Below are 26,644 nucleotides of genomic sequence, written 5' to 3'. Positions count from 1 at the left end.
CTTACACACTGTACATAAAAGAAATGTTATATCTGACAAAGTGCATGCAGACTTTGAAGGGTTTGATTGATTGATTTACTGACAAAAGTGATTCATTTCTTTAAGTGCAAAAAGCTCCATCTTGACGAGCTCCAGCTCCAGAGATAAGTCCGTACACATGCACCTCTTAGGACCGTTCTTGGCCTCAAACCAGAACTATATCTACTCTGAATTAGCTTTGTGATTGAAGACAACATACGAGACTCTATATCTGATAGGCTTCAAATGACAGCATTTAGAAGAGAGAGAGAGAGAGAGAAAATCCATTAATTAGAAAAAGCAACTGCCCACTAATCCTGCTAGAAAGGCCGGGTCATTTCGGTTCTGAGGGAGAGAGAAGAGAGAAAGTCTAACAATGCCAGTGGTAGATCACAGACCTCCAAGCCATGGTCTGCAGGCTCCATGGCTCAATAGGGGGCCAACTATGCAGCTCTGACTGGGCAAATTTTTTTTATTTTATTTTTTTTAAATCCCTTTCCTGAATTTACCCCACGTCCGACCACATGCAGCGATGAAGTTATCACCGACGACAGCTTTTCTCCAAGCGAAAATCAGCGCTGGCCTTCGATGCCTGATTCTTTTATTGTACCCGCAGCACATCAAACACTTGCCTCCATCAAATGGCATTATCTGCATGAAAGGCAACTGCCCAAAAATCTATCTGCGGCTCTGCCATTCAATGTTCCGTCAAGGGCAATGAAAAAAGAGAGGGAAAGAAAGAAAGGACATGAAAAAACCAGATGAATTCCTATGTAAGGGCTACTGAAGCCAACACTCGGCTCCCCTCTTCTTCAAGTCAAACTACTTTCTTCCCTTGTCTGAAATATTGTTGGAGGCTTTTCAGAGTCGTGGAAGTTAGTTACTAAGCAACATATTCTAACGCCAAAGGTTCTTTCAGGTTTGCTCCACCAGGGGGTTAATGACAAATTAGCTGTCCTTCACTTTCTTGAACCAAAGAAACTACCTCATTCTTTTTAAGGGAAAAAAAATAAATCATCAACTCTTTAGACTTTAGTTTTCACCCTCGATGCAAATTTCCGTGCTTTTGTGCGAGCTTCAATGAGGCTTTCAGTCTCTCCCAGTCACGCTCAGGTCCTGTCCATGAGGTCAACTGTGCCCCCTAATGGAGAGCAGACACTTTCAACATCTAAATTCAAAGACTATACAGCAGCGAGTGTGTTGTGGCTGCACCAAGTAAACAACTGTGTTTTACATGATGAAAAGAAGATGAAAAAAATCAAGGAAACTTAAATGAGATGGAGAGAGATTTGAAAAAATGTGTTAAATATCAAACAAAATGGCCCGCAGACAGATTATGGGCTAATGACAGATTTTCACAGGATACTGTTTTATCAGCTGGGCCACGCGACGCTCGCTTCACACATCCCGCAGTGCAACACCTTTGTTTAGCCTCGTAGATTATCATCGGGGCTAGTCACTTAAATTTAAAATGCAGGGACATACACCCTATTATTTGCCGCACTTGCAGGGAGCGTGTCTGAATATACAAAACATGAACCAGAAACTTCACCGCTGAAGCCCTAGAGCATAGAATAAAAGGCCATATCGCTCGTCAGCTCCTTATGTTTTACACATGTATGGCATCAGTAGAGAAAACAGATGGGCCACACCATGGGGACAGAGAGACCTGTGGACATTGTAATAAAAAAAAAAGAAAAAGGAGAGAGGCAGAGACAAATTATGCATACGCTCCCTTACTTTTCCTCTGTATGCAGGAATGTGTCCCCGAGGGGTCAGACAGCGAGTGTGATGCGTCCAAAGCTGCGCCTCGTCTTGTCCAGTGTCTGCTAAAAAGCAGGGGGCGACAATAGCTGTGTGCTCAGTAAATGTGCAGTGTATTATATGCACACGTTAAAACACTATTGCCTTTTCGAGTCAAGCATTGTGCTCGGCAAACCGAAATGACATGTAGAAAGGGATCGGACAGAACTTCACCTTTTCATGTGGAAATGAATCCCTTTCCAAAGGCACAAAACAGCCTTCACCCTCAGTTATCCGGCCAGGATTTTAGTGAAGCACCCTCAACCGCCCCCCCACCCCGTCTTTACCCCGTTGCACCTGTAGAACATAAACATCACTTGAATACGAATAAGTTCAAAGGTAAACACAAATACTTTCATACTATTATACTGTTGATAATATATACAGGAAGTCCACACTTTGGCAAACAAGTCTCGGTTTGTTGAGACACCTGAAATCTTTCACAGGCGCCTCGTGTAAAGGAGGACAGGGATGGATGCCTCTCTGCCAGGCTTTCAAATCTCGGAGGACACCCTGGAAGCGAGATGGGAGGGCCTTGGTTTCCTTCTGACACCATTTTGCTGAACATGTCTATTGATTGTAGTGGGACGCCGCATCTCCACCGAGTCTACGGAGAGAAAACCCTGAAACACCAGACAGCAAAAAAACTAATTTTTCAGGCCAGTGAAAGGTAATTAAAAAAAAAAGAAAAGCAGCAACCCGGTAGATCACAAACAGAGCTTTTATCATTTTGGAATTGCTGTGGTGATAGTGTACACTGTGTACACATGGTCTCATAGAACAAGGTCAAATAGACCTCATTAAAATGAAAAAAAAAAGAAAACCTTGGATGTTTATGTAGTAAAAGTTTCTGCTTCCAGTATAAAAACATGTAATTAATTTCATTATGTGGCAAAAAACGAAGTGTGAAATGGGGGGAAATTAAAATATCAAAAAGGCCGAGTGTCATTTTATCTTTCTTTTTTATATATACATATATCCTTGTGAATTTGAAGGAGCGTCCACAGATAAAACTCTCTCAGTTTAAGTGACATAACAGGCAGCGCACAGAGAAAGGAGGGCACATTCTCTTTCCATTTTAAATGACTTCACACTTATACAGGGACACAGTATATCACTGAGGAAATACAGTTTAGAGAACACGGTGATAACACACTGATGGAGCAGCAGCATTCCACTATTAACGTTTATGTGACACTACAGGAGTGATGCTGAAACAAAACCTAAAATGATGATCAGTCATAGGGAAATAATCTTTTAATTTGTCCCTATTTGTCTTTTTTTTAAAAAATATTATTATTATTATCATTATTATTATTATTTGTATTGTTATTATTATTATTATTATTATTTATTCCAACTATACATCAGTTATACTTTGAGGGTTGTGAGCTGGAGCCAATCCCCACTGACTGGGCATGAGACGCGGTGCAATCTGGACAGGTCCCCCAATCTATCACAGGGTGGACACAAATAAACAAGCAGTCACACAAACAGTCACACCTACGAGCAATTTAGAGTCGCCCATTGATCCGCAGACTCTATAGGACGGAGCAGGAGTGGCTGCAGGAAACACCGAGAACATGCTGACTCGACAGAGCCGAGTGTCAGACAACTGGCAGGTTTGAATTCAGACCTGTTCTGCTACGAGACATCACGATCGCTGCGTCTCCATCAAGTGGTCGACGCGCCGTGACTTCACCAATGGGTTTTTTTAAGCCTCCGTTTTAGCATTTTGACACCAAACAATCCACCTACACCTGCAACCATGCACAAATTAGACCAGTGAGTGTGTGCCACAGACGCCTGGTGGGCCAAGTACGTACTGCATGTGTGCCCTGACTCCATGCTTTTGAAGAGAAATCTGTGAGAAAATGAGCTTGAACTTGATTTTTTTTTCCCCCACTTTGCCCAAAAAATCTTTATCAATAGAACATGATGTCAAATAAATAATGTTCTCATTTACAGGAACATAAACAAACTGTTTCCTCTTATCTTTATATACAGTACTGTGCACATGTCGGACCTATTTCGTTGTTTTTATGTCTGTCAAATCATGTGATTATCAGTATTTAGTATTAGTATCTAATTTATCATTAGACCACCGCGTGAGTCACAGCAAATACTTGACACTTTTATTCTGAAAAATTTGTTTTTTTTTTGAACAGCCTACACGTTTCCCATATTTTCTGGATGTGCTCCAATAAAGTGATCAGGAAATAATTATACTGTACAGTCATTAACACACATCTAATAGCGCAGCACTGTACATCTTATGAATCCGCCTCATACAATCCACACGATGAGTTTAAAGTAGATCTTGGTCGCTCACGTTGAAGACTGAATCTAGCACACGTCCTCACCTCTAACATATCGAGTTTTAAAGCAGGGTATGAAGCGCCGAAAGCGCCGCGTTCGTCTGTCAAAGAAGGGCCGTTCTGCTCATCTATTATCCCGACCACTTTGTTGATAAAGTACGTCTGTCTGCGGCTGACCCTCTTGTCTTTGTCTGCTCAGGCAGGCTGCGTCTCGCTGCTCGTACTAATGCTGCCTTCGAATAGGTTCATGTTTATCGTGTTCATTAGAGCAGGCTGCTTGAACACGGCGACCTCAAAAAAAAAGTTTTCTGAAAGCTTCACATTCATGTGTTGTGATCGGTTCGCTGATGTTTTCAGAGACAGTGGAGGCCTTGGACTTTCATTTTTTCCTAGATATGATTACGATTGTTGTCACATACTATAGCGACACGTCTTTGTTACGACACGACTTGGGAAAATGTAGATAGTTTGCAACAGCCTGACATTTGCTCCCGTCATTATACTTTCACATTTTCTGCATTACTCGACTGAATTAGCCTTGAATGCTACAGTAATATCAAGCACATGCGTCAGTGTTCTCTCACTTAAGCACAAGACTCTGCATGTGACAAAAAAACTGTTTAAAAAAGACATTTGTCAGTTTAGTTGGAAATTTGTGGTCTCCTTCAACGGAATGTGATGCCAGTTTTGTAAACCATGTTCCCGTTGAGAGGAAAATGGGATGATAAATGTGAGTTTGAGAAGCATGTTTGCAAATGTCTGTCTGCAAATTGTCAACGCCGTTCACAAATCTGGGAATAACACACAACTCCTTATATGGACATCCTGGCAGTGTGTGTGTTCGTCGGTCACATCTTCAGGCTTCACAAATGTGTTTTTTTTACTTATGTGTTGTCGAGTCAAAGTTAGAATCGGTTTTGTGTTGCAATAATTGTGCAGAAGTCACAAAATAGGTTCATAAAAACGAGCCAAGTGAACTTTAAACTTGGCTTTAAACTTTTTTATTTATTTTTTTAATTGAGTACTTTTTGCTCAGGGGTATTTATATAGTTGATGAAAAATAATAATAATAATAATAATAATAATAATAATAATAATAATAATAATAATAATGATAATAATAATATGATAATAATAATAATAATAATGATAATAATAATAGATAATAATAATAATAATAATAATAATAATAATAATAATAATAATAATAATAATAATAATAATAAAAAATAACAATAATAAAAAAAATCAGATTGCTTAGGTTGTGCTGAAAAAAAAAATCTATGAGACACTCTATATTAAACATATCTTATAGCCTCTGTACATTTTAACATAGTAATGTGGAAGCAGAGTTTAAGGGTTCAAGACAAACAGACCGACCAACTGACCAGGGTTAGGGTTAACCACTTTAATGGTGCTCAAGTCTGTAACCTCAAATACAAACTCCACTCGCTACACACCTGGAGATACACTGCTGGTAGGAAGATGTCGGAGCAGTCTCTCATTTCAGTGGCAACTGTGTGCTGCCTATTCCTGCACTGCAGGTGAGATCCTCCGTGTCCTTGTGTGCACTGTGTGCTCAGTGTATACTTCCACTCTCCTGCTGTTGAATTGTACCTGCGGCAGTTTCAAGCACATCTCAGATGAGTTCAAGTCAATTTCGAGACTGAGGACCTATACTTAAGTCCTATTCAACGCTGAAATAGGCAATAAGGCGTGCAGATGTCTGTTCCCTTGCAACGTATTGCATGGAGTCTCTCCGAAAATGAGAAATTACAAGTATTTCTCTTTCTGAGGGGTGAATTTTAAGTTACAAAGCAAAAATATTCAGGCTGCAACGCAATGACTTAATTCATTCGTTTAAGAAAGATTTTTGAGTAATTGCTGAACGGAACATAATATTGGAAATGGGACAAGACTGCAACACTTTGGTATAAGATAAAGAAAATAACTCTTGGGGGTGTCTGTTTTTCTCCCCCCATTTTCCATCAAAATCCCCTCTTTTTTTAAGCAGTATGAAATGAGTTTCTAGATTGGATTGAGAGAATCTGGTAAGTACAAATGAAAGAATAAACAGGTGAAGTTGTTTCTGTGTGTAAATCATTTCGTCAATAACATCACAATGGAGTTTTCCAACTTGTACAATTCGTCTGTTTGATTCAGTGGAGTCTCTTTCTTTTTCCACTTGACACAACCTTGACTTCACCAAGAGATATCTCACACGCTCTCAAATTAGTCTCGCACCTTGTGACCCGCTGCAGTGGCGAGAACACGGTCACTGTCATGTTTCACTCCACTCGCACAGCCTTCGCTTTTCTTCTCTGGTGCAATTCGTTTAACAGCGGTTGCACAAAAATGTATATCACGTTTCAACCTGGAAAATGTGGATGGATGTATTTTTCTATTAGTGGCTCGTGTGAAACCTGACAGAAGGTGTTGCTTTTACAACTGCGAGCATGTGGTTACAAAATAACACGGACATACAGTAGGTTAAAAAAACGAGGGAGGATTTCTCCATATTATTCACACCAAGGTTATTGATTATATCACAAAATAGGTGTTGTTATGAAGCCAAATGTTAGTCTAAAAATGTGTTTTTAAGGACACGTTTGCACAAGTTTGGACTTTAGTCGTTACTATAGCTTCATTTAGTCTCACCTATCTCTTAAACTAGCCAGAGAAATATCTTCTAATGAGGGAGACATGGCCAAGAAACCCTTAAAAAAGAAAAAAGAAGTACCGAACCAATCCTAATAAGAGAATGACATCCTACAATAAAGTAATACTAAAGTAATAATTTCATTTAGTGAACAATAATCTAATCAGCAACACAATCAGCTGATTAATCACATTATCCAATCATTACTAATCATTAAGTATTCATAACATAACGATGGTATTACTATAAAATAGTGTTACCATATATATATATGTATATATATATACATATGAACATATATATATAGATATATCTAAATCTATACATACAGTATATATGTATGGATTGCACTTGATGCTCTACAGTATGTAGCGCACGCACAGAGTATTCCTTGTTGCTCTGAGGCGTTTAATTTCAAGATGGAGAACGAAGATCAGTGACAAATGATAGGCTCTTCAGAGAGATAGTCAATCATTAAAGACCCACCACACACACACACACACACACACACGTGTGCACAAAACAGACTTCCCTCCTTTTAAAAAGAGAAAGAAGGAAAAAAAATCATAATCCTGTCCCATCTCTGAACCTCCCCCTGCCCTAATAATTTCTGTACAGCTCCTTAATGAGCTTGAGATTGGCCTATGGGGGATTAGCCTGTAACTGTCACACTGTGGAACAAATGGCTCGGTAGTAAGACAATACAGGTGAGCAGCAGCGCGGATACAACAACCTGCAATTTCACTGATTTGAAGCATGACCGCGTCCCACCAGCTTCTCCTGCTATTATTTTCCCAGCCCGCGCACTTGAGATGCGGCTGTGTCGACTTAACACGACTGTCCGCTCTGTGTTGTACATCCCAGCGTCCATCAAAATCCCTCTGTGGTGCTGGAATGAAGAATTCAGTATCTGGTGTCATACGCAGATACTGAATCCCCTCCCCCTCCTCCCCTCTGAACCAGTGGGAGGAATAAAAGCAGTATTTAGACAATAGAAATGAAAGTTTAAGCAGACACGTTTGAAATAAAAAATCCTGCCTGACCCAAACAGCGGCTGCACGGCTGAATTCCTTGAGCTGCGCATGTAGAAGTGATTCTGATCTAATGTTAGCTAAGTACGCCATTATGCGCTCCCTAGCTGGTTATTGCTCTTAGAGCAATAAGCAATAACATCCACTCAGAGAGGACTTGGTTAAACGCAGGCAACTTTCGTGTGCTAAAAGTGCCAGGGTAAGAAAACAGCACTGCGTTTATCAAACCCTGAGTGAACGCTACTGTACTCCAACACAGGGCTAATGAAGAGATATGTCCTCCATTACGGGGCCATATTCCTGCTGCAGCGATTAGAAAACTCTCCAGAGGGGCTCTATCACAGGCTTTCATTGAGTCTGGACCTTTGCAAATCTTCATATCCTGCACAATTTTCATAAATTGAAGTCTAATGAGCACAGTTGACATAACTATGATTTATTGTCTCAGAGGCTTACCAATTTCACCACGGCACTGCAAATTATGAATGTCGAGGGTTTAATCATATTCATATGTATTCCCAACAAGGGGAACATGATGTGTCACGTGAGTAAAAGGGGCCTAAATGTCACTCTGCTTTTTTTTTATTGTAGGTGCGTTGTGATAACGCTTGCAAACACGCAGAGCATTAACAAGCTCCCTGAGGTGGCGTGATATTGTTGACGGAGAGCTCAGAGCAATATCTTTCGCAGGCATCTCACTGGGACACACTTCGGCGTGTTGCCGCATGCTGCTATATTACAACTGCTTTGTCTTCAAAGATGTAATTAGCATAATAGCATTCATAATGCTCTGTGCATAATTTGCAGTTTACTATTGACATTTTCATTTGGCGATTGATTTTTAATTCTTTTTCCAAACGCCGAAGGTAGATTGGCTTACGTTATTAACTGATAAAGACAGAGAGAGATAATGAAGAGTGGTTTTGTTTTTCGCGTGGAAATCCATTTTTTTGGACATAGATCAGCGCTCTTACACTTTTTTTCCCAAGGTCAAATTCAAGCACTTACAAGGTTCATTTTCATGCATTTTCTGCTTCAAAACACAGAATGAACTCGGAGTGCAAGATAACAGCTTCTGTGAAACGAGGTCCTTTTCTCACAGAACATTTAAAAGGTTTGTTTTAAGGCCACAGAAACCAAACTCATTTTAATTTAAAGAAGTTCTGTTCACATAATTATGAGTGGGATGCTAGATTTCTGCCAATAAAACTTCATCAGTGTTACACACTTGACCTTTCACAGAAATGGTATTAAGCTTTAAATAACCAAACGTGTGTTTTGTAATAGCTGAGTATGAAGAAATTAAATGAACACTCACAATCCATTTTATTAGGTACATCTGTTCCCCCAGAGGCCAATGTCTTTATCGCATTTCCTGTGTGCGTTAAAGCTCCGCCTATTGATTTCTGCGTAGTTATCAAAAAAAACTAAAAACGTGCCGTGTATGACCTAGTTTTCTTTTCCTCACTCTCGCTCTCTCTCTCTCACACACACACACATAGATAAAGAGGGTGAGAAGAAGAGGAAAAGAAAGTGGTGTGATGTGTGTTTCTATGGCATTTTGGCAAGTTACGTGTCACCTATTTTTAATATAATTAGTTTGTATGGTAAAGGAAACCGTGCGGGCATGCAGTCAGGCAGCTGTTGGGGCTTGATTGCTGTTGGCACATCACACATTTCCAATATCCCACGATCACGTTTGCGAGGAGCCAAAAAGCGTGATTTTAAAACACAAAATGTTATTTTTAGGAGCATTAGAATCCATTACTGGAATATATTTAGGGGGCACGTCCTCGTGTGTGTGTGTGAAAGTGTCTCGCTTTATTAGCGCTGTGCGCTTCTTCAACCTAATCAGCGTTTGTGTAAGAGACATTTGTTTATGTTTAAAATGTACAAACTACAGCTTTAATGGGGCCGTTTCAATTCAGGATTCAGAGACGGTTTTAGTGTCATTGAAATCAACACAAACACGGCCATGGACGGCGCTACGTCTGCGACTACACTGCAAAAAGTGACCGGTCAATTTATCAATTAGTCCCACCACCCCTTCACCTCATAAACTATCAGCGGAGGAGCGTTCTGCGCGCGAGCTCCGGATAGCGATGGATGGCGTACAACAGAGCTACAGTGCGGGGCCATTGTGAGAGCGGTGCAAGCATTGATAACGGCCCGTAGAACTATTGACATGATAACATTTCAGCCTGCCAGGCCACAGTGGCACTGAGCTGCAATAAATTGAGACGAATGATCAGTCGATGACAATTTCCATAATCGTTATACCTTCCGTAATTCATCAAGGTAATGATACCCATGTCCCTAATGTCACATTTATTCCATTTTGTGCACAGCGGCAGGCACCGAGCGGGCCTCGCTAACCCCCCTCCCCTCCTCTATCCAAAAGGATTGATTACACACCAACTGCTTTTTGCTCCTGCTTGTGAGTGGAAGAGCAATGTGTTATTTGACCAAAAATAACAATGAAGGGGATGGGAAATGCAATCTAATTCCATTCATTCAACTTCCTCCCTCTCTCTCTCCCCCTGTGACGGGCAAACAGGAGGCCATTACAGTTCAGCTCTGGCACCATTTCGGAAACAGAGGGAGGAGAGAGAGAGAGAGAGAGAGTGAGAGAGAAAGAGAGGAGAGAAAGAAAGAAACCTCCACTTCCTGGCTCTCTGGAGCACATCAAGATTCATCATTACCACGGCTCTCATCTCCTTCTCCTGCCCCCCCACCGCTCCACTCATTAATGACATAGTTTCTCTTTGACAATTATTTGTTGCTATTGGCACACGATAGCGACGTAGCGGACGAACGCTGTGATTCAATTACCGACGCAGTCATTCACGATTAATTTCCTGGCCTCCATGTGATTCAAATCACTACACACGTGTACAGTCAGCGCACCTTGACGGGAAAAAAACAGCCCCATTCACCGGGAGCGGTATCCATGGTCTGAGAACTCGGAGGGCCGCGGTTTCCATACGACGGCAACGCGCGCCGCAGCGCTCCTGCTCGTTTGTGAAAACACTCCCGCCCGTGTGTTTTTGCAACGCGGTCGTTAAATTGACAAAGTTGGAGCCGCGGAGCCACAGTGAGTCAGTCTGCCAATAACTGTGACATCGCGGCCTGCATTCAAAGACGAAGAAGGAGAGCATTAATCATGAACCCAGCAATCACCAGTGTTCCTTTATATTAAGCGCGCACGGCCAAGTCGAAAGCATCGTGTCTGACGCCGCCAAACAATTTCAGTGAAGCGGAATAATCTGGGTGTAATTATACTTGTATTATGAGAAGCCTAATTGAAATCGCTGACTTAATCTCGGATTAATTGAGCCGCTGTACGAAGTTTCTTTTCTCTTTTGGTGCGTTTAGATGAGTGGAACTAACTGGAGTTGTAGAGTTGAGTGTAGAGTTGTACAGTTTTCTGTTTTCATAGCAACAGATGTGCCAAACTCCCGGCTAAAAACTTTACAAACGTACACTTTTGTCTAATTGGCCTAAACGTAGCCAGGTGCAACTCTGTGTATAAACTGTATGTATAAATAAATGTGGCCTTTAAGTTTTCAAAGTGGAGCAGGACTAAACGTGCTCTAGAAATAAAATTGACTTGACAATAATTCAGCGGATGCATATCGTGTAATGTCCCCACATAAAAATAACTTTGTTAACTTATTGCCTCATATTGAGGCAATGTAATGACACTTATTGTACTTTATTGACACGACGTAGTAACTTAGACCTTAAAGCAAACAAACGTCTGACAGAATTTGACATCTTATGGTTTTCAAGTTTATAATAATCCCTATCCAAAGAGCACCAGACATATTTCAAGTCCAGTAAAATTCAAATCCATCCCTTTTCTCCTTTTACATGAATATTGGAGTGTTAATTTCAACAGCAATGTACAATGATCGGTTTAATTGTTTTTAATGATGTGCAGACAGAGTCTGAAAACATTATCTTGTGGGATTTCAGACTGCATGGAGCTCCTAGATGTAATAAAATATGTGCTGAGAGGGACATAAATAAATTCAAACAGCTGTCTGTTGGTGGATGTTTTATTTAATGAAAAAGTCCCCAAGTAACTTTTAAATATAGTGTATCTTTGGGATTTCTGTGCTGCCGCATATATTGAAATTAACATATACAGTAGTGCATGCCATGCCATGCCGACTGGTGGAGCTGATTTATCAGCTGCTTTCTAATATTGATGTCTCAAACACTGTTTAATTATTAATTCCAGTCTTATTATACAGTCTGGAGAAGCGCATATTTCCATTATTGATTGTTCTTTTGCTTGGTTTATAAAATCTAAAGAAGTGAAGCATTATCATAATTTCCCAAACACCTGCGGTGCCATTTTCAGAAAGACCTCATTTACCTGTTCGATCAGTTCTTTCACATAAAGTTCACGATCAGAGGAGATAAAGGAAAACTCCACATGTAAAGCAACAAGAAGGAGATATTTGTTGGACAGTCGCTGATTTGTGGGTGTGTGTGCACAGACGACAAAGCCTGTACCTCCTTAAAATGCAACTCCACCTCAGACGACGACAGGTTCGCTGACTCAACTTCAGTATGGTTTTTAGTTTCTCTCAGCTCTCGTAGACTGTTGCGTGACCTATTCTTTCCCACTCCCTGTCTATGCTGTTACACAAAAAACACTTCTCTTCAATTTCTTTCACCCCCCCCACTTATAGTCTGAGTTCAGTAGAATGTTCTGGTTTAGCTGTAGGGTCATTTGCAGAACAGGAAAGATCAGATCTTTCTTTCTCTCTCTCCGAGTGTCTGTAAATCTCATCCAAGCTGTATGGCTGTGTTTTTCCCCCTCTTGGACTGAATAGAATTCATTATTGCAAGACCTTCCATAGCAAAGAAAAAAAAAAAAAATCCCCAAACACTCCTGGAATTTCAAACGATCGCCTGCCTGTCCTAACCCCCGCAGAAGCCTCTTTTTTGGAGTCTTTCATTGGGTATTCAGTGAGAGTCGATGTGTGTACATAATATCTTCCCCCAAGGCTTACGCGTTCACACCAACACTTGACTGACATGGTATTGACTCGTCTCTCCAAATCTCAAGACAAACTGTCAATACGAATGCCTCCGGAATGGTGAGGCGTGATGGGATGCGGCGGTGATGGACAAGTTTTTGGAAAAGTGACGGACAGTCACGGGGGTTGACAAATCAACACGCCAATTAAAAATAATAGTAGTGCAAGTGGAACTTAAGTTTACTATTATGAGGGGAAAAATAATTACCTCAACATCTTTCAAAGATGAGAGGAACTTTCACAGCAGCTTGGCTGAGCACTACAGAGGGCATGAGCAGCAGGGAGTGGATATAATTGAGCTGAAATTGGTCTCCCATGGCAAAGATACTTTGTTCAATCTAATGCTCTGTGGTGATTGGACGACAGGCTCTCTCATTCGTTCTCTTGAAAAGAGGTTGAAAAGAGGCCCATGTATAAGGTTGCCTACCATCAAATCTTTGATAGAAGACTTAATTCCAGCCTTAAGGAATAACGAGATGTTTTTTATCGACGAGACGCAGACTTTAATGCTTTGAAAATGATCTGATGCAGCCGCGTCTCAACAAGTCGTTACGTATTTATGGACCGAGCCCTTTCACTCTTGGCCTGACGCTTACGCTCCGCGCGGTAAATGCGCGGCACAAAGTCGCAAAGATGCAGTTATTAACGCATAATTAGGCATGCCGTTCACACGCCGAACATATCATTTCTGTTACATTCATTGTGCGGCGTGTCACGCCGAAGCGAGCCTAATGTTCCGCGGTGGAGCTGAAAATCAAACTTGTTTATTTTTCTGACCTGAGCCACAGTTTGAATAGAATAATCGATATCTCCTGCATCTCCTCTTGGATCAATATTTACACGTGTGAGAGGAGAGTGGAGCTCGCAGGGCTCGCGTGAAGGAGACGGCGCATTTGATTACGGCTCTTTACGGTGTACATATTTAGAAGTATAAGGCACATGAATGGCCAGAAAAAGGTAACTGTTATAAATGTCGAGATAAACTTTCTTCTTCTTTCAGTATCAAACGTCCCGGCATATAGTTTGACTTGACATTTATCAGCAGTGAACACTGCATCGAGTAACAGGAAATGACTATATTAGGAGGCTGCTATTTTCAGCCAGAGTGACAAATGCAGTTGTGTGAATATAAAACAGAGACATCATCGCTGTGATTAGTGTCATAATCGGGATTTAAAGGAGGATTGATAATCCAGCGATTAAACATGTCGCACCGTTATCATTAGTCGAGTCAATTAAATCCGAGCGTTGCGCCGTGATATTCCGTTTATGATGCACGCTGACATATCGTGTTTGTAATCAGTGTAATAGGGTCAGTTTGAGTGAGAGTTATTAGTTGATAAAGCAGCACCATGCAGATGCTTTGTCGCTGCCATTTAGAGACACCTGACGAACTAAGTGCTGATTTAATTGTTTCTTTTTCAACGGAAGCATTTGTTCTAATGGCGTTGACATAATTTGCCCTCATTTCTGCCTTTAAGGTGGGGTGGGAGATGCTTAAAATCCTCTTCACTCCCAGATTGTAACCAATTAATTAATAAATGAGTCACCTGTGGAACGGACAGGCCTGTAAAAACACCCTCCTATCACATTGAATGGCCTGAACAAATGAATTGGATCATGATGCATCAATCAAACTGCCATCTACCCCTCTTTGTGCGCTAATCGCGCAAGACTAGCGTGAACAAGCATTTATGTTGTTTTTCGGCATCACGTTGTCATTTGAATAAATATCCCAAAAAGTTAGCGTCACCAAAACGTACCAAAAGTTAGCGATGCTGCTACAGTGCTCGTGAATCCATGTTCGTTGCGCGTTCCTGGAAGTCTGAAGAAAGGGTCTAAGACTACAGTTTTTCCAGAAATCAGGAGATGATTTTGGTTTACACTAGTTGCTATTGTGCTTTCGTGCAAACCAAGGGACACCATGGGAGGAGGACAAGGAAAAAACCTTGCCTTTTGACATCTGTAGAGCTAATCTGGCTCCTTATATAATTATAAAAGGGTAAAAAAAAAAAACATATTGGATGTACAGTCATATATATATAAAAAAGACTCCCACATACCCCCTGTATTCACAATAACTACATCATACAAGTTCAAGTTCGCCCCATCTATTTTACTATTTTATTACTCACTGATGGTTTAAAACAAAGATCCAAGTTTGTATGATGTCACAGGAGGTTTCCAGGGCTTTAAAGACAAGACAAAACAGTCCCAAAAAAAGTAACGCGCCAACTTTTATGCTGAGTGTGTCACTTGACAGACTGACATTTCTAATGATAAATTCATGGCAGTGACAAGGCCGAGTGACTCTCGGGGGTTACGGGTTCATTTGTCGAGAGGCCTGCTGAGCTATGAGCGGTGACACAGTTACAAGGCAGAATGTCATCATTCCGTTGTGGTAGAGAGGGAGAGAAATAGGCCGTGAAATGCTTTTGGACCGGTATATACATGATACTAGAGATGTGCCATGCTCACCTAGCCGTGTCTCACGCGGCACGGTGTTGGGTTCATCTAAATCCACTTTCAGCTGACCTCCTTGTACACTTTTCAGTTGTGTGTGTGTGTGTTCCTGCCCACAATTGAAGAAGTTACCTACAGGTATTTTTTGCTTAAATGCTGAATTAACGCACAAATCAACATAACTTGACTATTTCTTTTTTATGCAATTTCATTTCAGAGGGAAATCCGAACCCGTGTGTACAACTGAATATAAACATTATTAGCTAAATTACCCATAAACTGGTGTAGACAATATATGTTTTGGGTTATTGAGCAATAAATCCATAATCACTTTTCAGCATAATGTAAATGAGAGAGAAGTAGACATTTACATGCACTCAAGACTCTGTTTCCAGCCTTGGGGAAACCTGGCCCGTGATGGGAGATGCTGTTCTTCTAAGCAGCTGAGCATACACTTCTATTTTAATAGAAACTGGGTTGCCACTCCAATTGGACATGACTGCCCGTAAAGCCACGTAAAAAAGGTGAAAAGAGTCTAAAAGAGAGTTAGATAATGAATGTAAAGACTTGGGTGTCAGTACAGTATGGGTGGAGAGTTCCGTCTCCAGTCATCTGTTTGTGCTCAACTGGTGGGAGGGGCCTTGTGAGAAGGAGCCTTAATCTTAAAACATGATGATGACCTGCTGCAACTACTAGCGATTCTGCTTTTAACTTTGAGAGGAAACATTTTCACTTTTGAATTAGCTTTTTTCTCCTTTTCTTTTACATACTGTTACTATTCTCTAACATGGGGAATGTTAAAAATTTTGACGTAGGATCTTTTGTTTTTGGCCCACCCATTTAAAACCAAACTGACCGGGCCTAACAGAGACGGACGATTCTGATTGGATAACATGTTTCGGGACAGTAACCCTTTCATTGCTGATGGGAACTTGACAGTAAACTTAACCTTAGAACATACATGAGAGAAAAAGTATTAAATGTATTGTATTTAATTAAATTACATGTATTTTTTTAAATATATACATATATATATATATATATATATGTATATATTATTTAATACTCATACTGCTATAAGTGCATGAGAGCAGGGGGTCCATGGCGGGAGGTCAAATGTCTGAAGGGGTACGGACTGTGAAAAGTTTGGGAACCACTGATCTACTGTATATGATTCCATTTTTGTTTTAAAACATCCACAATACCCTGGAGTTTTAGAGGCCCGAAAGGAAATACTTTTGATTCTGTTTTAGCTTCAAAGGTCCAGACAAAAAGAAGACATTTGGACGTTCCTGAGTGATCTGGGCCACAACTGAAAAGCTCTGTCAGTTTTACTTTCATGTCGTCGTCGCTTAAAATAAATACTTTTCTTTTCGCCATTGTAGTTTCTCAATAAATATAAATATGACTTGTTCCTAATTACATAATAGACAGATATATGTCACACTGTTCTCCCCATCGCTGTAACAAGAAGCAAAAGATGCTTTAGCCTCATTTGATAGATCAAGATACATTGACCGTGAGCATCTATGCTAATGGAAAAGAGCATGGCATGTGTCCTCAGTTAAAGATGCCATTAGGTACATATATGTGTCTTTACCTGTGTGGGAAGAGTATTAGCTGGAAATTGCTCTTGAAAAGCACCATTATGTTGTGTCATCATCTATTCAGTCTCTCTTAAAGTAAAGTACAAGAAAACAGCCATACTTTGTGTTGCCTATTTTTTTTACTTTGAACATTTTCCCCATTTAGTTGCTTGGCAACCACAAGTGCATAGCACATACTCCATAATGTTCCTTGCACCCGATGAGCTGTTTGTTACCAGTGACCCTCCAACAGTAACAAAGCATTCAAGCAGGTGGGAGACAGTAATGGTTTAAATGGTGCAATCGCTACATTTATAGTCGGGCTTGTTTCGGCTGTGTCCGATCGAATCATGACGCAGAGGCTTTGAGGAGAGCGACCGGTCAATAAATCGATCATCAAGAGACAATTCGCAATCCATAAAGCACAGGTTGGAAGTGTCACAGGGTTCGCTTTCGGGGGAGATGCATGATTGCTCAGCCCACTCATCTTAACCAGAAAAAGAAACTGAAAACCACTGAAGTGTACCAGGTCTCCCGCTTGTTCTCAATTAACCACCACCAGCTGTAAACACAGGCATCAGATTGATGCCGTCTTTGCTCAAGCTGGACACCTACGGTGTATTGCCCCATGCTCCCGCCGCCATACGCCACGTGTTACATCACTACGTATCTCACCTCCCACTTTAAGAGCACTGAGGGCTTAATCCGAGTGGTTGTCCGAGTACGAAGTCGCCTCCCAGAGGAATGTGTTAGAGCGATAGCAGACACTAGTCTCTAAGCCTCCGGGGTTAGATAGCTAGAAGAAAATAAAAAATAAAACTCTTGACCACTCCATAAACAGAACTTGACAGTTGAACATAAGCGAGACATATGTTTGTGCAGTCTGCTATTTCACAACATTCTGCAACACATGGGAAATGTTGCATTACTACATTCGGTAACAAAGGGAAATGTTTCCATGTTCGATTTTTGGCAAATCCTGTCCCACTGTATGTGTCACATCAACACGTCTGACGTGCACAACAGAGCTGGAGGGGTAAGTGAGGGTATGTATCATGGGGAGTGACATGTCTCTCCCAAACAAGTGCTTAAACATTTCCAATGTTGTATTAATGTCCTAATCTCAGCCAAAGTGCACCACAAGTGGTCAAAAGACAGACGTTTAAATAAGTCATGTAATTTAGCTTCAAAAAGGCAGACATTTAACCCTAACACTGCTGTTTTGGGTATAAGACATCCTACATGTTCTCTAACGTTCTCGTCTGAAAAAGCATATTTCCCTCTGAGCTCTTAATGTATAAAAATGCTCATGTACATTTGAAAGAAAGTCAGTGCATTTGTAGCAGACCTTGGTTGAATTTCTAGACTCCATACTGTTCTTTTCTTTGCTCATTTCTTGATTCGAGCAGGTCACAGAGCATACTTGAGTGAACGGACGCGCAGTGATAAGCCCTAAGATGCAATCAAACAAAACTCTCACGCGCTCATTAGAGTGCAAACTTCGTCCAAGGCCAAACAATCCTGTCTGTCTATTTACTGAATGATGGTATGATAGAAAGTACATGCAAAAAGAATAATAGGCTGTACAACGTTGTACAAACTCAGACAATATCGCTCTCGTAGGTCGCTTCCAAAGAAGCTGAATAGATGACTGATCTAGATTCTTCCTTTCAACCGGATTCCCATTCAAATACAAAGAGGTTCCTCTCCGAAAACCATCATCAACGTGCACTTGAGCTTCACTGTGACACCAGCCTTATTTTCATTTTTGCTCATGTATGTTGAGGAGATCTAAGTGGGCTGTGCAGCCATACGCAGGTCACCTTGTCCCTCAGCAGGGAATTACAGAGAAGAGAGAAAGACTACGTAAACAACCTCCTCGTCTGCTCCCACAGTAAATGTGGAACTCGGGGTGGTTTTGGATGGAGACAAAAATAAATGTAAGATTCCAACGTGATTCCCTGACATCCCATTAACATGTGTTATATCAGTTTCAGGCTGTTTTTGTTTAATTACTTATCAAACGAAGCCTTCGGGCTGAACAATTATCATTAGTTCAAAATAAGAAAGGAAGGAAAGCACAGAACAATTAGATCTTATGATGCCATCAAGAGAGATTTCCATGTTCTGTTAATCATTCACACTTTCCAAAGACGCAGTTATCCCTAAATGTCGGCCCACAGTTGGCCAGCGGTTACAGGAGACACACCTGTACATCTTTTACACACAGATTCTCCTCCAAATGGCACATTTTTAGGGGACAATTAACCCAAATCCATGCCAACAAATAACAAAGAGATTTGTTTTCTTTCTTGTTTACCTGTGGCATTAACGTGAAATGTAAAAACTGAAATGTTTTTTCCATCAAGGCGATTCGCCCCCGATACACAGGTGAGGGGTTTCGTTGTGTCGAGGTTGTTAATGAGTCAGACGAGGGGCGAGCAAAACAAACAACAACCACAAAAAGAATCCGAGAGCTATTATGAAAAGTGTCCGAACACACCGAGGTGGACTCAATAAGCTGCTGGTTTTGACAGTGAACCTGTGACAAAACAGCATGTTTATTTATGAATAAATGAATATCACCTTCTCCCCCCCCCCGCCCCCCCCCTCACCGAGCCGCTCTGAATACAGAAAAGGGAGGCTGGATTCTAAAAGCATTCAAATTCTGAGGAACACCTAATGTACCCAGAGCTCACATCCACACTTTGAAGCCTATAATCGAGTTAGCACAGACATAATCACATCATCATGTGTTCCCTTTTTAACTGGTAAATTTACATGCGAGGCTGCTGTTGCATAGGTGCATCACATATACAGATATCCGGCCTTTTTTCTTCTTCTTCTTCTTCTTATTGAACTATAAAAAAACAAAAAAAAAAAAACATGGAAAAAAAAAACTCTTTCAATCCAGCCTTAATTATAGCTCTCCGACACAGGCACAGACATTGATTATGATTACATAGTGATTTTGTATTCTGCATGCCAGCCACATAGCAGATGAGTGGAGGGGAGCATTAAGGGGCTTGGCGACTGTGGAGCCCCCTGCTGAGATGAGAGGGAAGGTAAGAGCCAAGGAGATGGGAGTGTGGAGAAGGCTAACCAATCGGCTGAGCGCTGGGATTGAGACCAATCATGGCTCCTGCTCGCGGCTCTGTTGCTCCCCTCTTTCTCAACATTTTTCCTTTTTCTGATACATGTCTATCTTACTTACTTCTAGCCTTGTTTGTCACTCTTTCGTAGCTGTTCTCGTTCACTGCTGTTTGCCTCATAAATCCTGAGCTCAGGTCTCACGTATACCCTCATTCCCATTGGTACAAAAAAAAAAACCCCAGGTTTAATCCAGAATGGGGTTCCTCACCCGTGTTTACTACATCTTTGGCGGCGATCGGCATTCGTGGGAGTTTCCTCTTCACGTGTTAACACTGAGCACATCGCAGACGACGCGTTTGCTCAAGCGCAATTTGCACGACGGTTTCTGCAATCGGCCAAAAAAATCCAACGGTTTCTGAAAGCTGAGAAGTTGCAAGTCAAACACCGATATGGGGTCATTACGGTAATTTCAGAAAGAAAAGAAAAAAAACGCCTGTACATAGTCTCCATTTCTTGGCCTGTTTTTGGATATAGAGACAAAAACTCAAACAAAATGTAACTTTAAATGTGTTATACTGTTCAAATTTGCAAAAGGTGGTGTACAACTGTGTAGTGTTTTTTTTTTGTTTTTCTTTCATTATTAATTGTTAATACACTATTTACTTTAACATGCAGTAAATTGAAAATAACCGCCAGATTTTGAAAGGAAAAATGGGCAAAAGCACTTTGTCACAGAACATTCTCTGGTCCTTTTATGGTTAAAATAAGCAAAATATTTAGCACTTTAGGCACTTTAGGTGTTAAAGGGTTAAAGCAACCAAGAAATAAGAATACAACATTTAATAGCCACCACATGGCGATTGTGCTGGTTGCAAAAGGAACAAAGTTTGAATGGAAGTCTAAAAATGAGAATACTTCTTTTCTTTTCATTTTATTTTATAATTTACAACATAAGTACATTTTAAGGAGTTAATGGTCTCAATCACTAGGTTGAAGTCTTCTGCAAAAGCACATAAAGTCAATTTTGCATTGACTAGGTAAAGGGACATATGAGTGGACACCAGTGTGATTAGCATTGTCCAATACTAGTGCATTTCTTGCAGTTGACAGCCGTAAATGACCATTTGCACAAATCTCAAAGGCCGTTAGCACAGCTGTTAACCCTTAACCTGTATAGCCAAATAACATCTTGCAGTATTTGAGCTCTATGGTGTTGTTTTTTTTTTTTCTTCCTCAGATTTTCTTTTTTCCTTTATTTACTTTACACTTTGTGCACATGCTGAGATGGAAAAGAAATAAATAAATACAGACCACTTGTGATGGGAATGGTGTAAAACACCTTTTTTTTAGTGGCTTCACCAAGGTTCAAAAACTCTGGTACGTGCACAAATGTGAAAGAGGCTTCACTTCATCTCATTCTCTGCTCCTAAGCACTTTGATTTTCCCCCTGGTCTCTCTTCCACTGGCCACCGTGTGTCTGCACGGTCCACCCCTCTTCGTCAGATTATTATTCTGTCTGCAGTCACCGAGGAGATGCACACACCATCCATCACAATGTACAAATTCTCAGTGCGCGGATTTGGTCAGGTCCTAATTAAAAAGCCTTTCCACTCGCTTTCTTGTGAGATAATTAGACTTTCATCTCACCAGGATGCCACATCCATAGATCCATTCTCCTCTTCCAGGAAGCCTATAGGAGAAAAAATAAATTCAAGGGTCTTTAACCACTCGCCTTGAGGGCACCAGTCAATAATTAAAGATATCTTGTGTTACAAAAAGTCCTTGAGGGGAAAAAAGAGAGAGAGAGAGACTAATATTTTAAATTCTTAAAGGAAATTGGTTAAACTGAAAAGGGAACATGGGCAATTTCTTTTAAATAAAGGTTGATGTCAAACTGTGCGAAACATGAGGCCTCACACAACATCCTATCCTGATTTTCTGTGTGTGTTTTTTTATTTAAACTAACAACTCTGTGGTCCATTTATAGTTGGAGACTACTACAGCGCCTGGTATAACTGTTATGTGAGCATGGAGGCCATGGAGCTTTGGGCCTGATATGAGACAGCTGGAAGGGTTGAATTATTGAAGAGCACGGACCAGCTCCGAAACCCGGGCCATGTCCTCCCAGCTGCTCCATGTGCTGAAGCCGACACTTCAGCAGTCGTCAGACGTGTGCAGTTAACAGGGTCCATCTGTTATTGAGGCATAATGAACACAGTCAGAACCGCGGAGAAATAAATCACTGCCACATTATTAACATGCGAAAATAGCAATAATTGTGCCATCCATACAGTCGCAATGGTAATAATTGTGACATTTCTGATTATAATGATGATTACGAGGCAAACAATGGCAGTGGAGATGTTGATGATGATGATGATGATGATGATGATGTGTGTCTGCTATGATGATGACGGTGCACAAAACCGCGGGATGGGGAAAAATCAACATGGTGACAACGTTCACATTTATGATCATTATGCATGCATGCATGAAGCAAAAAAAACAAAAAAAAACGATTTGCATATCTGTGCCGGACCGAGGGACCTGGAGGACGGGAGAAAAAAACAAAAACAACAACAAAACATTAAAATCCTCGTAGCTGTAACTGTTGACAGCTCCATGTAAACACCTGCCAAATTGAAAACCCATCGTTCTAAACGTACAACAGGCCCGTGATGAAAGGCATGCCGAGTGTAACCTCCAAAATCAATAGCCAGCCTGCCTTTCATTACATAAGTGAAATCTGTATTCATCTCAGAGATATATATTTATCCCACTTATACCCTTGGCTCCGGAGCAAATTCATTTAGTAATGATTACCTGACTCAGGTAAAACCAATTTCCATTCACTTGTTACCTCAAGTTGGTGACAAGGGCACAGCTCGGGTCACTTTTCAGCAGTTTTTTTTTTTGGGTTGCACTCGCACCATCAGCACTTGAGTGTGTGTGTGTGTGTGTGTGTGGTGGAGGTGGAGGGGAGGGTGTAGAGGTGGTCATCCATTTCCTATAAGACTGTCAAAGCAGGCACATCGCAATGACACAAACAGAGGAAGTGCATCTTGGCTTCAGTGCTTAGCTTGAAGCCTGTCAGCGAGGCTGTGTGGGTGTGGAGCAGAGTCTCACTTCCCTGGAGAACTGCATTCAGATATAAATACTCAAAACGACTCATAGATGCCAAAGGAGTTGCAGTGTATGTGCAATATGTTTGGTGGTGAGACGTATCTTTAGGAGATAGGAGGGGAGGAAATGATGCTTTATTTGAGTGTACGCATATTTTCTATTTCCACAGCCAAGAAGAAACTGTAGTTATTTCTGTGAACATGAAATACTTTATCCCAAAGGTACACACTTCCACTGCAGCATATCTAACAAGGAGCCTCCCCATGTGACTGTAGGTGGAAGAGAAATCAACAATTCCAAATGTACAGGTTTCATGGTGCATTGTAGTTTTTTGAACACTGCTCTGCCAAAGTCAAACATGTGATACATAAACACAGTTATGTAGTAGAAAGGTCATTAAAAATCCCTGTTTTTCCTGCATCAATTACAACATGATTAGATGTGTAATTAAGTTACAAGTACAGAACAAAAATAACAAACTTATTTTTGTCGTTGAACTCGGCCATTAAACATCCACAGTGCTGGCGACCCCTAAATACCTGCTCATAACTCCTATTGTTCTCACCTCAAGCAGGAGCTTACTGTCCAGCATTCAGGGGTAATTATGGATTATTCCTCCTTAGGGCGAGTAATATACCTTTTTTTAACTACACATATGCATCACGGCTGCCTCCTTTATCCTTGGAGTGCTCGTCCTCAGATATTAATGACACACATCTGCTGAATGCAATACTCCCATGAACGGTTGGGGCAGTAAAGAGGGAGGATAACGTTGCTGATTTAAGGGACCGTCATACAGTCGATGGCAGAGCCTCAGTAAAGCTAATCACTGCTGCCATTTTCTGTTTTACAAACAGCAACTCGAGTCGTTGCGGTCCGAGCCCAGTGTGATGCTCTCTAGTGTCGTCGTAGACTGGATAGAGAGCCAAAGATGAGTGGTGAGCAGATTTTTTTTGGAGGTCAACAAATAATTATGCTCAAGAGGAATACTCCAGTAACAGAATTAATACGTGAATAGCACATAGAAAGTATATTTCAGGTCATTCCACAACATAGGGATGCATATTATTCACAATCTAGACTTTAAACATCTTTGTTTTTAGCAGGCGTGTTTCATGCCGGCGCACTTTTTGTGAATGACAAACTCGAGATGTTTTTAAGTCACCAGTACCACTAATCAACAATTCCAACCCTCTCTCATTGATTGGACTCCAGCTTTGCCAATTCCTGCCTACAATTAGTTTATGTGGAGTTCATTAGCCCAAGGGAGTCGCGCAATCTCTCCGACCTACGCTGTGAATAATACGTTTCAAGTACGGACAAGAACAGCACAATCATTTCTTTGTTATCGTCTTAAATAGGTTGTGCAACTTGACGATGCACAGCTGTTCTTTTAATGATGAGCCCATAACTATCTAACAGTATCATGACATTTCATTCAACATCAAAACTATATACTGTATATGACATATACAGCTTTAATTCCACATCAATGGATTTCTATACCTTTGTTGTGGTTTATTGAGATCACCTCGAAAATGTTCTACAGTAGAAAAAAAAACATGATATATACAGTTATTAGAGAGGTCCATTAATTAACTCCTAAACACCTGCTGTGCTCTATTAATAATCTATAGCACGGTATGATCTGGTGCAAGTCTCAAAAGACGTCATGCTTAATTAGAAATTTAATGAACAGTAACGGATGACCTCGGTGACATTCATTAGCTAACAGACAATACATATGTTATTGTTTTCCCGAAAACAACACAAAGCTCAACAAAAGGTAACGCCACAGAGGACGGCGCGCGGCTGCCAGACACAGCGCCGAACCCCTCATATCAAAGGTGGATTTCTGTTTTATTCCCATTTTATCCAGACTTATCCTCACGCCGTCCAAACAGAACTGAAATGGGCCATGGGGAAAACACATTTTTAATAAAGACTGGGGTTGTTTTACATCAGCTGAGGCACTGTTTTTTATGGACGGGGTAAAATGCAGAAAGACAGAGCAGCATTTGGTTGTATTCAACTCTAGTAGAAGTAAAAAAAGGCATAATGAAATGTGTTTAACTCCTCGGGCTTATCGAGATGAAAACAGTTACCAGCTGCACCCCACAAGGATACATTTGAAATTTCACAGATCATAAGGTTTGCTTGCAGTTTCATTTACACAGCCATTCAATTTGTTTCTCTCCATTACAAAACCACGCAGATAACTGGAGCTGATGCCATCAGCGGTCATTTTGTCCTTCGTGTGATGAGAAAGAATGATGACACAGGTTTTGTCTTAAGTTCATGTAATTACAAGCTGAATGGATGTGCTGCAAGCAGCACTGGCCCCCATTAATAACAGCCGTTGTACTGCCTGCAGTGTCAAAACACAGCATTTGGCACCCAAACAGAGGGTCTGTGTGTGTGTGTGTGTGTGTGTGTGTGTCCTTCTTCATTACATCTTGTTCCAGAGCAATTACTGGAGATGCAGTCCCTGATAGTTCAGTTAGCCAAGTGTTTACATGAGTAATCCAAACTTTTATCCTCCAAGTTGCTGCTCCCTCAATCAGTATTGACATTAGCAGAAATAGCTCAGCATCGCAATCCTCCATCTCTATCAAATTACCCCACCTTCGCACAAAGTTCTGCTGCACACACTGCGCCTCGCACGTCAGCTTCTTTGGTTTATACTTGTGGAAATCCTTTGAAGTGCATATTGTTTACATGTCGACTGGAAGCAAAACCAATTCTCCCCCCACACATTTAACTACCTATGGCATTGGTATCACCAATTTTAGTTCCCCTCTAATTAGCTGTTGTGAGCATCTGACAAGAACAACAACATCTTTGTTGCACTGCGGGGGGGCAGCGGGGGGGGTCAAACTGCACCGAGCTGAAAACAGCACAACAGCAACACTCACGGGCTTAACAGACAAGATTAACTTCACAGCTTAATTCATGCAAATCTGAAGGACTTCAGTCGTGGAATGACATTTCTCCCTGTAATAAATAACGCAGATTTTTTTACAAGGGAACCACAAAGAGCCACCTATTGCCGAGCAAGATGTGCATCTCACCTAACAAGGATTTGTTATGGATAATAAAAGTTGGAGACAAATTTGGATGTGGAACACTGTGTTGCAGGAGGCGCATTAGCCTTTGCTTTTGATTCCTGTCCCGCTTCAGGGAGAGATGTTCAAAGCTCTTCCACAGCAAAATGCCTCCCGTTTTCAAAGACCCCCTGCTGCTTGTGTCAGAGCACCAGTTCTCTCTGTACTCCATAAATTAAAGATATCCCAAATGTCTTGTGGCACAAATGGAGGCTTCATTCCCCCGGAATGCATTCATTAGGACTACAACACAACCTTGACGTATCCTCATAAACTGTAAGAGGTTTTGTGACAACTTTGGATTCTTTTTTTTTTTTCTTTTTTACCAAAAAAAATGTGTCAACCTCAGTTGAACTGTACGAAAAAATGTGCGGAACAAAAGAGATCTGCCG

At 41.0% G+C, this 26,644-nt stretch overlaps 1 protein-coding gene across 1 annotated transcript in view; it reads right to left on the bottom strand.

The window, feature by feature from the left end:
* Window positions 1–1,806, bottom strand: part of LOC122778750 (teneurin-3-like) — a 128,258-nt gene extending 126,452 nt beyond the window's left edge. The window contains exon 1 of the mRNA XM_044040847.1: window positions 1,759–1,806. The gene's annotated coding sequence lies outside the window, so the exon portion shown is untranslated. The remainder of the gene's footprint in view (window positions 1–1,758) is intronic.
* Window positions 1,807–26,644: the final 24,838 nt, after the last annotated feature.

Source organism: Solea senegalensis, linkage group LG12 (genome assembly GCF_019176455.1).
Source record: "Solea senegalensis isolate Sse05_10M linkage group LG12, IFAPA_SoseM_1, whole genome shotgun sequence".
Taxonomy (NCBI): Eukaryota; Metazoa; Chordata; class Actinopteri; order Pleuronectiformes; family Soleidae; genus Solea; species Solea senegalensis.
The sequence above is the reverse complement of the archived record's forward strand: the minus strand, read 5'-3'. Positions and strand labels throughout refer to the sequence as shown.